This window comes from Sorex fumeus, unplaced genomic scaffold (assembly GCF_029834395.1).
Source record: "Sorex fumeus unplaced genomic scaffold, SorFum_2.1 ptg000010l, whole genome shotgun sequence".
NCBI lineage: Eukaryota > Metazoa > Chordata > Mammalia > Eulipotyphla > Soricidae > Sorex > Sorex fumeus.
This window is the reverse complement of record NW_026606067.1, coordinates 34,059,593-34,073,328: the sequence shown is the minus strand read 5'-3', so window position 1 is coordinate 34,073,328 and position 13,736 is coordinate 34,059,593. Positions and strand designations below refer to the sequence as shown.

Below are 13,736 nucleotides of genomic sequence, written 5' to 3'. Positions count from 1 at the left end.
ACAGGTTTTGTATCTTCACACCAGACCACAGTGCTCCAGGGGTCACACATGTTCCCCAGGAGCTGCACTTCTGACCGTAGCACTCACACACCTTTTTTTTTCACTTTGTTATTATTTCTTTTTTTTTTTTTTGACACTCCTATGCACCCAACTGTGGTGCAACTAGAAATCACAATCAGTGGAGATGTCAGGGACAGCAGTGTGACAGTCAGGAGTACACTTGGCACGTAAAGGGATCAAATTCATGGCCTCCTGTTTGCAAGTCAGGCTCTACAGTCACTGGGCCATCTTCTGACCCCACTCCAATCCCTTTCTTGTTTCTTCTAGCAGAATCTGTTTCTCTTTTCCATATCCAAATCTGTCTCTCTTTTACATTCAATGTTCTAATCTCATCCCTTCACCAGTGTACATTTTTCATGTTCACTTCACCAGTATTCCCAGTTTCCCTCCCAATAGCCCCCCCCACCCTCACCTGCTTCTATGGCCATGTAGATTTAGGGGCACCGTACAAAGCCTTGAATGCCAAGCTAGGGCATTTTTGCTTTCAGTGTGCAAAACGTGCACCTCAATGGATGTCAACCCAGGAAAACACAGGTTCTGATGTGTATACTGAGGAAGCAGAAGTAGGAAAGGAAATACTCAAGAAAGCAGGAGGTCAGACCAATGAGGCAATAGATTGAGAAAATTGAGTTTTTTAATCTAATTTTTGATCATTTTATTTGCTTTGTTTTGTAACAAACAATATGAAGTAAATTTGTGCCTATAAAAGGACAGGCTGGGGTGGTGGGTGGGAAACTAGGAACACTGGTGGGGGGAAAATCACACTGGTGGTGGGATTAGTGTTGGAACATTTAATGCCTGAAATAACTGTATTAGGAACAACTTGGTAAATCACAGTGTTATAATAAAAAAATTTTAAACAGTTATCCTAAAAGAGACCAGACACTCCTAAAAAGTGAGCACATATTTTATGACTCAATTATATAAAACCCTGGAAAATACAAACCAATGTAAAATTAAAAAATTGAGAAGTTGTTGTTCAGGAATGGGAGTGAGAGGAAATTAAGAAACACAAGAAAATTTTTGAAGTGAGGCTATAGTGACTATTTCAGTGATCATTTCACAGTATAAATATGTCAAAATTCATTAAACTATAGTTATATACTTGCATTTTTCAATTATTCTTCAATAAAATTTAATGAAAGAAATGGTGAAGATGGAAAGGAAAGAGAACCTAAGTATACATCCAAGGTAGCATAAGGAGAAGGTGGTAGTCCTGGAACCAGGTTCTGTGTTCCAGGGAACCCGTGAGAGAAGCAGTAGAATTACAGCACATTCTGAATTCTAGCAAAAGCATAAGCAGTTCCAGTAGGGAAGGGAGGTTTGGGAGTTCCTTTCGAGTTTTCCTTTGTTCTGTTTCTTCAGAAAAGTATTCTGATCAGTATTAAACATGTTTTCACAAAGTCAGTATAAAGTAGCAACTGCATTCTCTACAATTAGCAGAATTGCTTATACTTGAGATATTGGCTAAGTGGAACTGATATCAAGAAAAGATCTTGGACTCTGGCTCGAAACTCAACTTAAGAAGCCAGATTTATTGGTGTCTGCTCAGCTTTTACCAGATGACTGAGCTCTTGAAAAGAGAGGAGGGGATTTCTTTATTCACTCTTTGGAGGCTTGAACTGAATTGAGCAGCGTTCACTAGGCTCATTCCAGTTCCTGTCACTGTCCACTTCTTCAACATTCTGCTCTGATTGCAGCCCTTTCAACTTTGTTCTTTTTCATAAGTGACTTTAAGAATGGCAAATTCTCCAAACTCTTTTCCTGGCTTCCTGGTGGTGCTTGGGAGTCCATACGGGCTGCCAAGTGTCATACCCAGATCAGATGTGCAAGACAAGTGCTCTACCCACTGCACTATCTCTCCAGCCCGCTGAGCAATAAAAACTTTATGATTCTACTTCTACTGGTGTGAGCCACCAGCACAGAGTCATAAAGCCGTTTACAGGTTTGACTGGCATCGATCTTCCTTGTAAAGGAAGCTGTTGGTATTTTGTTGTTTAATTAGCGTACTATCCTATCCTCAATCCATCCTCCTCACCTTGAGGGATGGCTGGAATTCAGGAATTCCTCACAGTTCACACATAGCCTGCACACTGCCTGACTGGACTCGGAATCGGCATCCTACACTGGAAGAGTCCCAAAGCAATTTTTGGTAAGGCACAAACTGTCAGGCTTGCAGACAGTATTTGCTCTCTGACCCATCCCTTACGTTCATATCACCCCACTTGAGGTTTCAGCAGCTTCCTGATTTAGAGATTCCCTCATCCTTAGAGCAGACTTAATTGTCATGCGCTCTGAAAATAATTGACTTCTAGGGTTGGAGTGATAGCACAGCGGGTTGGGTGTTTGCCTTGCACGCAGCCAACCCGGGTTTGATTCCCAGCATCCCATATGGTCCCCTGAGCACTGCCAGGAGTGATTCCTGAGTGCAAAGCCAGGAGTAACCCCTGAGCATTGCCAGGTGTGAACCAAAAAGCAAAACAAACAAACAAACAAACAAACAAGAAAACCCTCCCAATAAAACTCTTTAAAAAAAAAAGAAGAAAATAATTAACTTCTCTTTCTATATCTACAATGCCCAATGTGGCTTCTGCTGTCTAGTTTGACCAAAGGGAGGCAGAGACAGAAGACTGGAGAGAGGCGGAAACATCCAGCTCCTGTTTCATTTTGTTTGGCTCTGAGTCACTTCTTCAGTAGGGGCGAAGTTTTCTTGCTCCCAGATTCCATAGAATAGACCTTCTCACTGTGGTGTCAATTTCCTGTGGGACCAAGAGAAACTCCCCCCCCCATTGTACACCACCCCACTCCATGGTCCCAGGTTCTAGCTGTGTAAACTCCTCCCCTAGCTTCTGTGTCCCAAAGCTGCTGTGACTGCTCTTGCTTAACTCTGTGCATCCTCTTGCCTGGGCTTTCAGCTGCTCCATTATCTGCACTCAAGCTCCTGTATTAAATTCCCTCAGTTTGCCAGCCTTGGGCGGGGGGGTGGCTGGAGCAAGAGCACAGCGGGTAGGGCGTTTGCCTTGCATGCAGCCGACCTGGGTTCGATTCCTCCACCCCTCTCCGAGAGCCCAGCAAGCTACCGAGAGTATTTCGCCCGCACAGCAAAGCCTGGCAAGCTACCTGTGACGTATTCAGTATGCCAAAAACAGTAACAACAAGTCTCTCAATTTCTTGTGAGGTGTTACTGGTGCCTGCTCGAACAAATTGATGAACAATGCGAGGACAATGCTACAGTGCTACAGTACCATCCTTGGGTCTTTCATGTTCTCAAACACTAACTTAGAACGGAACATGGGGAGGGGCAGAGGCAAGAGCAGTATTGAGGCTAAAGTAAGTCCTGAGCACCACCAGGTGTAACCCAAACACAAAACAATACAAACATGCACACAAAAGGTGCACATTCTTTTTATGGATCTACTCTTGTGCAAAGGAGGATGGCTGTGATACCATTCAAACCAAATGGCTGCAAACCCTAAACACAGAACCCCAGAATTACCCCTTAACTCTGCTAGTAAGAATTCTTGTGATTACAGTTGACAGGACTCAGAAAAAGTAATGGATAATGGGATGTGGGTTTGTGTAACCAAAAGCATTGGTGAAGCCAACCTCAAAAATGATGGCACAGGCCCCCATACGTGACGAACCATCTCTTGGTTCTTTTGCTGTACCTCACTCTGCTTTTGGCTACAATTCCCCAGATTCCTTTCCACTAGAGCATGGGACCACTACTTCTAAGGGCTTCAAGGCACACGTCTTTCTTCCAGATTTTGTTATAAAAGGGAAAATGGCCCAACCTGATGAAGAGTGGGATCTAGTTTGTGTGAGATGTTTTCCCTTTGGGTGGTCCCTGTTCTTCTCAAGGCAGTGAATTACTATGACTAACATACCCTGATTCAGGTCTAACCCCAAGACCCTGGGGGGTCAGGTAACAAAAAGAAAGCTCTCTGTTAATGGAATAACTAGATTAGTTCAAGGAAAGAACAATTCTTCCTGCCCTCAGGTTGAAAAAATGTATAATTGTGCAGTGTAAAACAACATAACATAAGGCTGACAACCTAAGAATAGTAGACACATGGGACAGGAAGATTGCTCCATAGCTGGAAGCCTGCGTTATTAACGGAGGGGAGAAGGCAGCTGGAACAGAGAAGGGATCACTAAGAAAATGATGGCTTGAGGAACCGGTTGGGATGGGAGATGTGTGTAGAAAGTAGATAAAGGAACAAACACGATGACCTCTCAGTGACTGTATTGCAAACCATAAAGTCCAAAAGTAGAGAGAGAACATGGGGAATATTGTCTGCCATAGAGGCAGGGGGAGAGTTGGAAAGGGGGGGGGGGGGTATACCAGGGATATTGGTGGTGGGGAATGTGTACTGGTGGAGAGATGGGTGTTTGATCATTGTGTGATTGTTACCTAAACATGAAAGCTTGTAACTGTCTCACGGTTATTCAATAAAATTTTTTAAAAATATATAATACCATTATTTTCTAAAATCCTATGGAAGGGAAATGACTGCCCAGTGACATTCAGTACAGGCATCATTTAAAATGCAGATTCTGGGTCAGCAGATAACTCAATGAGCTGGAATGAATGCTTTATATGCAGAGATTCCGGGTCCAATTCTTAGCACCACTTAATCCCTAAATTACTGAAAAGAGCAATCCCCAAAACTGAATTGAGAGTGGTTCCCAAGCATGAAGGATGTGGACCAAAAAAGTTCCCCCGCAAAAAATGCAGATTCAGTTTGATACCATACTTTAGAAATCATTATTAGAATTACTGAAGAAGGAAAAATAGGGTTACTGTAGAACCTCCTGATCCCGTGCCAGGCTGTCTTCACTGGGGCAACTTGGAGGGGGCAGGTAGAGTTTCCCTCCCTGCCCCAGAAGCCCAGAAGCTGAAAACCTCCAGAACACAACCTCAGCCATGCTCAAGGCCATGCTCCACAGGCTCAGACAAGCCTCACCCATGAGGGAACCTGCGGAAAAATCTAGGTATGCGAGACCTGTGACTGAAATCTCCAAGCTTGCTTGAAACAGAACTGGGCCTCCTCCCTGCAGCCCCCAAGTTTCCAGGTAGCTTGACAGTCACACCCACAAACTGCACCCAGCTCCATATAATCTCATCAATGGTCAAGAAGAGAGGACACAGGTCTTACCCAAGCGTGAATCTGCTCTATTCTAAATTTCAGAATTTCTGGAGTGCTCATACTCTAGCCCACTGATGTACCAAAAGAAGTACACATTTGTTTAACTTTAACAAAAATGCTTGTAATCTCTTATACAAGGGTTTAAATCGCTCCAGAATAAAATACATCAATTTTCACATACTTTCCTCTTATGGTGGTGGGAATATTCTCTTATGGGAATATTCTCTTATATACTTTCCTCTTATGGTGGTGGGACTGGTGTTGAATATTAAATATAATGAATTACTGTGAACAACTTTATAAAATAAAATTTAAAATAATATTTAAAAAATAGGGTTACTGAAAGTAAAAGGTGTTTGGAGGATTTGCTCAGGATGCGAGATGAGTCCTGAAAGTAGACTATAGACCGAATACGAGGGCCACTCAATACCTCTATTGCAAACCACAACACCCTAAAGGAAAGAAAGAGCAAAAGGGAATGCCCTGCCATGAAGGCCAGTGGGGTGGGGGTGGGATGGGATGGGGGTTGGGAGGGCTACCGGGATCATTGGTGGTGGAGAATGGGCACTGGTGGAGGGATGGGTACTCGATCATTGTATAACTGAAACCCAAGCACAAAAATTTGTAAGTCTACAACTGTACCTCATGGTGTTTCACTAATTAAAAAAATAGTTATATTTCATAATTTAAAAAATAGGGTTTCTGAAATCCATGCTGAGACCCTCTGTGACTGAGGCAAATCTGAGTTATGCTGGGGTTTGGGAAAGGTCATGATGAGGGAGAATTGGCACAACCAGAAGCAAAGGGAAGAGAAGGAAGGCCTGGAACTGAGATGCATGAGTGAGGTCTCAATCTGTCAGGGAACCAAAACAGAACCAGGAACAGCACTGTAGTCTCTGGCTGCCCCGGAGGTACTTGCTCTCACCCTCACCAGCCTGGTCTCTTAGACCTCAGATATGTTTCTTCTTCCCAACCCCTTGTTGAAACACAAAAACCCAGCCGTGAGGGAAGCCAGATACATTTTTTCCTACCATAAACACATGACAAACATGTGAAATTTGATAAAGGACAAATGATTCATTTGAACCCCACCTTTCTCTTGTCTTAGTATGTTACCCCTCAGTAGTCTGTGACGGGATCAAATACAATAAAGTGTGCTGATTTAGCCCATAATACTGACAGGGCTTGCAACTCTGGATAGGAGCTATTGAGATTAGGGTACTCCAACATAAGATCTTCTGGAGAGAAATGCTCCTATTTAGACCCTTATCTAAAAAAAATTATCTGAAGCAAAATTGTGATGTAGAGAAAGCCGAATTTCAAATACAGCTGTCCCCTCAGATTTTTTCTATAGTGAACAATGTAAGAATTTTTGCATTAGTCATTTATGCCAAGGGTTTCATATATAACTTTATATGTATATTTTGATTCTTATATAAATTTCTTATAGAATCCCATAACAACATAAACTACATTGTAAATATTTCAAATAATTTTTAAAGAACAGCATATTAAATTTAGATTCTTTATTCTCTTATAAGTGTTGAAGGAAGCTAAGCATCCCCTTACAAAGAACTAAATTGCTCTTAAAACACTAAATAGGGGATCAAGCAACTCATTTTTAAGAATTCACACAATGCACTTATCATGCAGATGTGCAAAGATTTGCCTATTTACTCTGAAGACATTAGAAAGAAACTATTATACTCTTGAGTAAATTATAAGACATCCAAGCAACAGAAGACACGCATATATTTAAAGATCCATCTTACCCTTCAGCTGATGAACAGATAAATATTGTGTAATTTTGGGGGGGAAGGTGTGGTTTGGAGAACTTGGTGGTACTCAAGAAATACAACTCTGTGCTAGGGGGTCACACTCAGTGATGCTGGAGGACTCTGTGGTGCTGGGGTTGAACTCAGGCTTCCTGCATGAAAAAGATGCTTGAGTCCACTGAACTCAGTGCAAGATGTGATCCTTATACCCAAAGAAATACTATTCAGCTATGGGCAACAAAGCAAAATCCTGCATTTGCACTAACAAGGATGAGTCTAGCGGATACTGTGCATGAACCAGAGAAAGAGAAACTCAAAAAGAAAATAGAAGTCTAATTTCACTCTTATGTTGTATATGCAGGGAAAAAACAGATGAACTAAATAAAAATAAACTTTAAGGGCCAATTGGTGGTTACAAGAAGAGAAGAGGATCAAGAGCTGAGTAAGGCAGGACAAAGGATGAAAGGTAGATCTGGAGGATTAGTAAGAATGTCGTATATCTGTGTGTGGATTTTTCTGTTTGTTTCAGTTTGGGGCCACATCCTGCAGTGCTTGGGGTCTGCTCCTGGTATGATTTGGGGGTCACTCCCACATGGTGCCAGAAATGAACCCAATGTGCCACACACAATGCATGCACTCCAGTCCTTTCCCAGCCCCATGTGTTGATTTCCAACAACTCACAACCTGAAAGTACAAAGGTAATATATATATGTATATATATATATAATATATATGTCTGTATATTACATGGGTGGAGTGATAGCACAGCAGGTAGGGCGTTTGCCTTGCATGCGGCCCACCCGGGTTTGATTCCTCCATCCCTCTCGGAGAGCCCAGCAAGCTACCGAGAGTATCCCACCCGCATGGCAGAGCCTGGCAAGCTCCCCGTGGCATATTCGATATGCCAAAAACAGTAACAACAAGTCTCACAATGGAGATGTTACTGGTACTCGCTCGAGCAAGTTGATGTACAACAGGAGAACAGTGCTACAGTGCTATGTATATCACTGTCACTGTCACTGTCCTCCTGTTGTTCATAGGCCCAGTAAAGTCTCCATTGTGAGGCTTGTTATCGCTTCTTGGCCTTTTGGCTAAGATCAAATGTAGTATATTTTATATATATATATATATATATATGTGTGTGTGTGTGTGTGTGCGCGTGCATACGTGTGTACACTGCACTACATATATTTACAAAGTTACATATTACATATTTACATATTGCATTGCACTGCATATATAAATATATACATATATATATATATTACAACTGGTAAGGTGCTTGTCTTGCAGCAGCAGACTTCACTTCAATTTCTGGTACCACTACACTCTCCAGTCTCTCCAAGAGTGACAGGTGAACACAGAATGAGCAGTAAGCCTGGGACCTGTGATGGTGGAAAATGGGCACTAGCGGAGGGATGGGCATTTGATCATTGTGTAATTAAAACCCAAGCACAAAAATTTGTAAGTCTACAACTGGACCTCTTGATGTCTCACTAATAAAAATTTTTTAAAAAATGGAATGATAAAAAAAAATTGTAAGTCTACAACTGTACCTCATGGTGTTTCACTAAATAAAAATTAAATTTTAAAAAAAAGGTGTGGTCCTCCTCGCAAAATTTTAATAAACTTAAGTAAACGAAGTTATTATGCAGAAAAACAATAACTTTTGTTTCAGGAAAGCATAAGAAAGTGTTTTCTAAAAGCAGGGGTCAAAGAGATAGTACAGAGGTGGGTAAGGGGCTTGCCTTGCATACACCTGACCCAGGCTTCATCCCCTGAGACCCACCAGGACCCCTAAGCACAGAACCAAAAGAAAGTCCTAAGCACCCCTGGGTGTGACCTAAAACACAGAGGAAAAAAAACAAAGAAAGGAAAGAAAGAGTGTGTTCTCTGTAAAGAGGGGTCAAAAAGTAGGGTACTGACTTGCATGCTGCTGACCTGTGTTCAATTCCCAGAACTATAAACAGTCCCCGAATTCCTGCCAGGAATGACCCCGGAGCAAGAACCAGGAGTAAGTCCTGAGCACTGCTGCATGTGGCCCCAAAGTAGAAACAAAAAAGAAAAGATAAAGTGTTCCCTAGAAGGGTTACTAAAGGGTTCTGAAATTTCATATGTATTGTATTATTATAGGTTTTTGTTTAAAAACAAAATGATCACCAAAGAAATATAAATTTCCCTAGTGAAAAAAATAATTGATGGGTAATTTTCTGTTTGTTTTCTTCGCACTTTTCTAGCGTTCAAAGTTTCTCTGTTTAGCATATTACTTGATATGTATCTAGATCACCACCAGCAGTAGCAGCCCCTGAGAATGTGTTAGAAACACTTCAGCCCTGCTAGATCAGCACCTGCATTTTATCAAGATCAAGGGCCTGTGTGCCCATCACAGGTAGGCAAGCACGATGGGAGGATGCAACCCAGACTATGATAACTATTGCTCTCTGCCATGTGGAAGGTAATGTTCTCAAGTTTTTCACTGACTTGCCATTGGTTTACAATTTTTCAGGATTTACTTCATGCCTTTCGATCGTCCTCACTGAAGATTTATGTCTAAGTGAAACGTGAGTTATTCTGACCTCGCACAATCCTCTAGAAACATCTTAGCATTTTCAGGGTTTTCAACAATGGACCAGGGTGCAGTGACAAGTGCCCCCATCTCCGCCTCCTCCCCCAACCACGGGCCACAAAGCCTGAGCTCTGAGAGTCTGCCTGGGTCAAGAAATATAGATTCCTCAAGAGCTGCTATTCAAGCCATAAGCGGCATGTGCCAATGTTCCACCACAATTCTCGTTCAGTCTCCGTGAAGCCACACATCTGGCCGTCACACACTCTTTTGTGGGGCTATCTCAATGGCAGCACTGATGCTGTCTCTCCCTGGGGCCAGCCTACAGTGGCCTCCCTGTCTTCCCAGCGTGTGATGTCATGAGTGAGAATGTCCTGCCAAACATTTAAGATGCTGCAGTTCACATTGTGTACATTGTATAGAGAAACACTGACACGCAGATCTGAAATTTTAAAAAAGAAAAAAAAACACAGGGAAAAACACAACCGAACCTTGTTCTATTGTTATCCCAACCACCAGTTCAGCAGAAATGTTTAACTTGTATGCTTTAAGTACACAATCTTCTTTTTGTTGTTCTTGTTGCTGTCATTGTAACTAGCATCCCGAAGTTGGGAAAGTTTGTAACACACTTTCTCTACTTTGGTTTCTACCAAATTCTTGGAAAGCAGCTTTACTTATTTGTTCCAAACCAAAGACCCCCAAGTATGTGGTCTGATCAGAAGAGGTACAGAGTGAGGGGGAAGGTTGATGTGACCCTCGGTGCTGAAGAAACACAGAGGTCCTTCCCTTCACTGCTGTGGTGAACAATCTCATGGTATTACAGATTATACTTTAAAATGCATGCAGATTTTTCACCTGGGGGATATAAAGTAACAAAATAGGAGATTAATACCCAAGAATAGCGGAGATCAGAACCAGGAGGATTACCCATAGCTTAGAGGCCAGCCGGGCATTCTAGGGGAAAGGGCAGCTCAGATAGAAAAGGGAGCACCAAATAAAGGGTGTCTGGAGGATCCTCCCAGGAGGGGAGATGCATGTTGAAAATACACTATGGACTGAACATGATTGCCACTCAATGCCTCTTTTGCAGACCACAACACCCAAATGGAGAGAGAGAACAAAAGGGAATGCCCTGCCACAGAGGCAGGGTGGGATGAGGGGGTTGGGGGTGGGAGGGATACTGGGACCCATGGTGGTGGGAAATGGACACTGGTGGAGGGATGGGTATTTGATCATTGTATAATCAAAACCCAAGCACAAAAACTTGTAAATCTACAACTGTACCTCATGGTGTTTCACTAATAAAAATTTTTTTTAAAAAAGATAAAGATTTGTCATTTTTTAATGTAAAAATATGGTGGAAGAGAATATACATGCCAATTAAAAAAATGCATGCAGATTCATCCAGAAGTGATCCATGAGTGCAGAGCCAGGAGATAGCCCTGAGCACAGCCAGGTGTAGCCCAAAACCAAAAGCAAACAAAAAAAGAAATGCAAATTCATGAGTATCAACCAGATCTACCGCCTAGTTTTGTGGGAGTGAAGACTATGAGTCTGCATCATACCTGACTTCCTAGTTGTGGTTCTTATTTTAGTCTTGTATCCAACTTTATTTTTTTTCCTATAGGGGTGGTCACTGTAACATGGTTATAATGAGCATTTATAAACAAATTCATGGTCTAATATAACCTCAGATCTAACCTTTCAAATATGACTAGATGTCTGTTCTGTGTGCTTATATCCAACTTTCGCTCTGTTTCTTGGCTATCTGACCTTAACAAATAATCTAAACTTTGTCATCTCTACAAATGTTTGTGTATCTCTTTAACCTACTTTCAACACTCAGTTCTTCGTGTCCAGAGTGATCATTTCTAACTATTATAATACAAGCATCCTGACCTGACTATCTCTCCTGCCCCCTCCTCCCTATCATTAAGGTAAAACATGTTGGGTCTGCCATTTTGCCAACAATTGGGGTTCACTGTCTTTTCCTGGTAGACAATAATTATCAGGCCCTACTAAAATTCTAATAAAAGCAAATAAAATCCATTTTTTCTAAGTGATGCATTTTAAAAAAAAACTAGAGATAAGAAAAATTTCTGTTTAATGTTTTCTATTTAACCCAGTGTGTCCAAAATACAGCCACCCACTTGAAGATTACTGAGGCAGAACCTATTATTCCGTAGAGGTATGTTATCCAATCCAATACTCATTGGCCGCTGAGCTTGAAAAGTGACTAGTACAAATTGAGTTGGTTTAAGTGTAAACTATACACCATACTCCCAAGATCTAATATAAAAATAAAGGTGCAAAGTATCTTATTGACATTTGATGATATATTAAACTGATAATAGAGTGCAATGTAGCTCTATCTCCATGAGCTCAGCATCTGCGGATTCAACCAACCTTTGCGTACTCTGTAGTTAGACCTATGAAAGTTGTGTATGTGTTCAGATCTCTGTTCTCATCATTCCTCCTAAGCAGTACATCACACTATTTGCATAGTATTGGCATTGTATTGGATATTTATAAGTAATCTGAGATGATCTAAAGTCTAAGGGAGGATGTGTACATGTTATATACAAATGCTATACTATTTTGTAAAAGGGACTTCAGCATCCCTGGTTTTTGGAATTAACAGGGCATCTGACAACTCAATTCTCACTATACCAAGGGGTGACTGTATTGGGAATACGTTGGATTAAATAGAATATATTGAAATTAATTTTGCTCATATATTTTCTATATTTTTCATAAATGCCTCCTAAGAGGGAATGGGGCAGGGGGTTGGGTGCCATACTCAGCTGTGCTCAGGGCTCTGTGCTCAGGGGTCACTAGTCACAGGGCTCGGGGGACCATACTTGGTACCAGGGATCGAATCTAGGTCAGCAATATGCAAAGCAAGCACCCTACCCACTGTACTCTCTCTCTCTGTCCCCCACCCTGAAAATGTTCAATTTTATGTGTGGCTCATATTATATTTCTACAGGATATTGTTCATCCGGAGAAAGTTATTTTTTCTTCCCTTCTTCATCCTAATGATCAAATTCAACTTGGTTTATTTCCTACAAAATAAAATTCCCCAGTCACACCGGCAACAGATAGCTAGGAGAGATTTTAGGTGTCTTTCTCCTGCTACACGGGAAGTGAGCTCATGAGGTGTACATATTCACGTGAAAAACAAGCAACCGTGTCAGAAAAGAAGTTATTTGAGTGGACGCATATTTATAAGAGAAGATCAGCTTGACACGTGTTTGAAAGAAGGAAAATGAGAACTAAAATTTCTTATCTATTTCATATCCACCATCACTGTGACCACCACCAAACGCTTTCTGTTCTATTCACATTCACAACTGTTATACTGGGTCAAGTTCTCATGAGAACTTATATAGATATAGGAGGGTCAAAGCGATAGTACAGCAGGTAGGGCACTTGCCTTTCACGTGGTCAACCTGTGTTTGATCCCCAGCACCCCATATGGTCCCCTGAGCACCACCAGAAGTGAACCCTGAGCTCAAAGTCAAAGAGTCACCTCAGAGCACTGCTGAGTATGGCCCAAAACCAAAACAAAAGAAAACAAAAATCTTATATTGGGAAGGGAACTCCAATATAATCACATGAACTATACACTTAAAAAATAGACCACAATTTAGCAAATATTTTTGTTAGCCTGAATATGTGTTTTCTGCACAAATAACTTATAAATAGTTTCTACCAGGTTATAATCTCCTAATGTAAACAAATATCTACAAAATGACTAGTCTAAATGGATATTTCCAAAGAGGAAATGTTTGCCAATTATTGTGCTGTCTGCAAACGAAGTTAAAATTTTTGGGAAAATGCTGCCAAAATAGATTATAATCTGTTTCTGGTTTTGTTTTTTTAAGAGAAACCTCTAGTTCTGAAATAAAACACAAAAATGAACCCATTGTGTGTGTTTTGTCGAAAATTTCCAGACATCTATATGCACATATTGAAACAAACACATTTAGATATTATTTCTTAAAGATCCAATAATATGTGTTTGTTTCATAGTTCCCTTTACAGCAGTCAAAGGCACTAAATGTTCAAAGGTACTAAAGATACTAAATGTTTAAATGTAAATAGTTTCACTGCATGTAATCCTTGACACTTGTTTTCTTGATAGCTGTCCCCTGATATGTGACTTTAAAATTTCACATGTCACTC

General features: G+C 41.1%; 1 pseudogene; it reads left to right on the top strand.

The window, feature by feature from the left end:
* Nucleotides 1–8,056: 8,056 nt before the first annotated feature.
* LOC130020206 (uncharacterized) lies at nucleotides 8,057–8,188 on the top strand (annotated as a pseudogene).
* The last annotated feature ends 5,548 nt before the right edge of the window (nucleotides 8,189–13,736 follow it).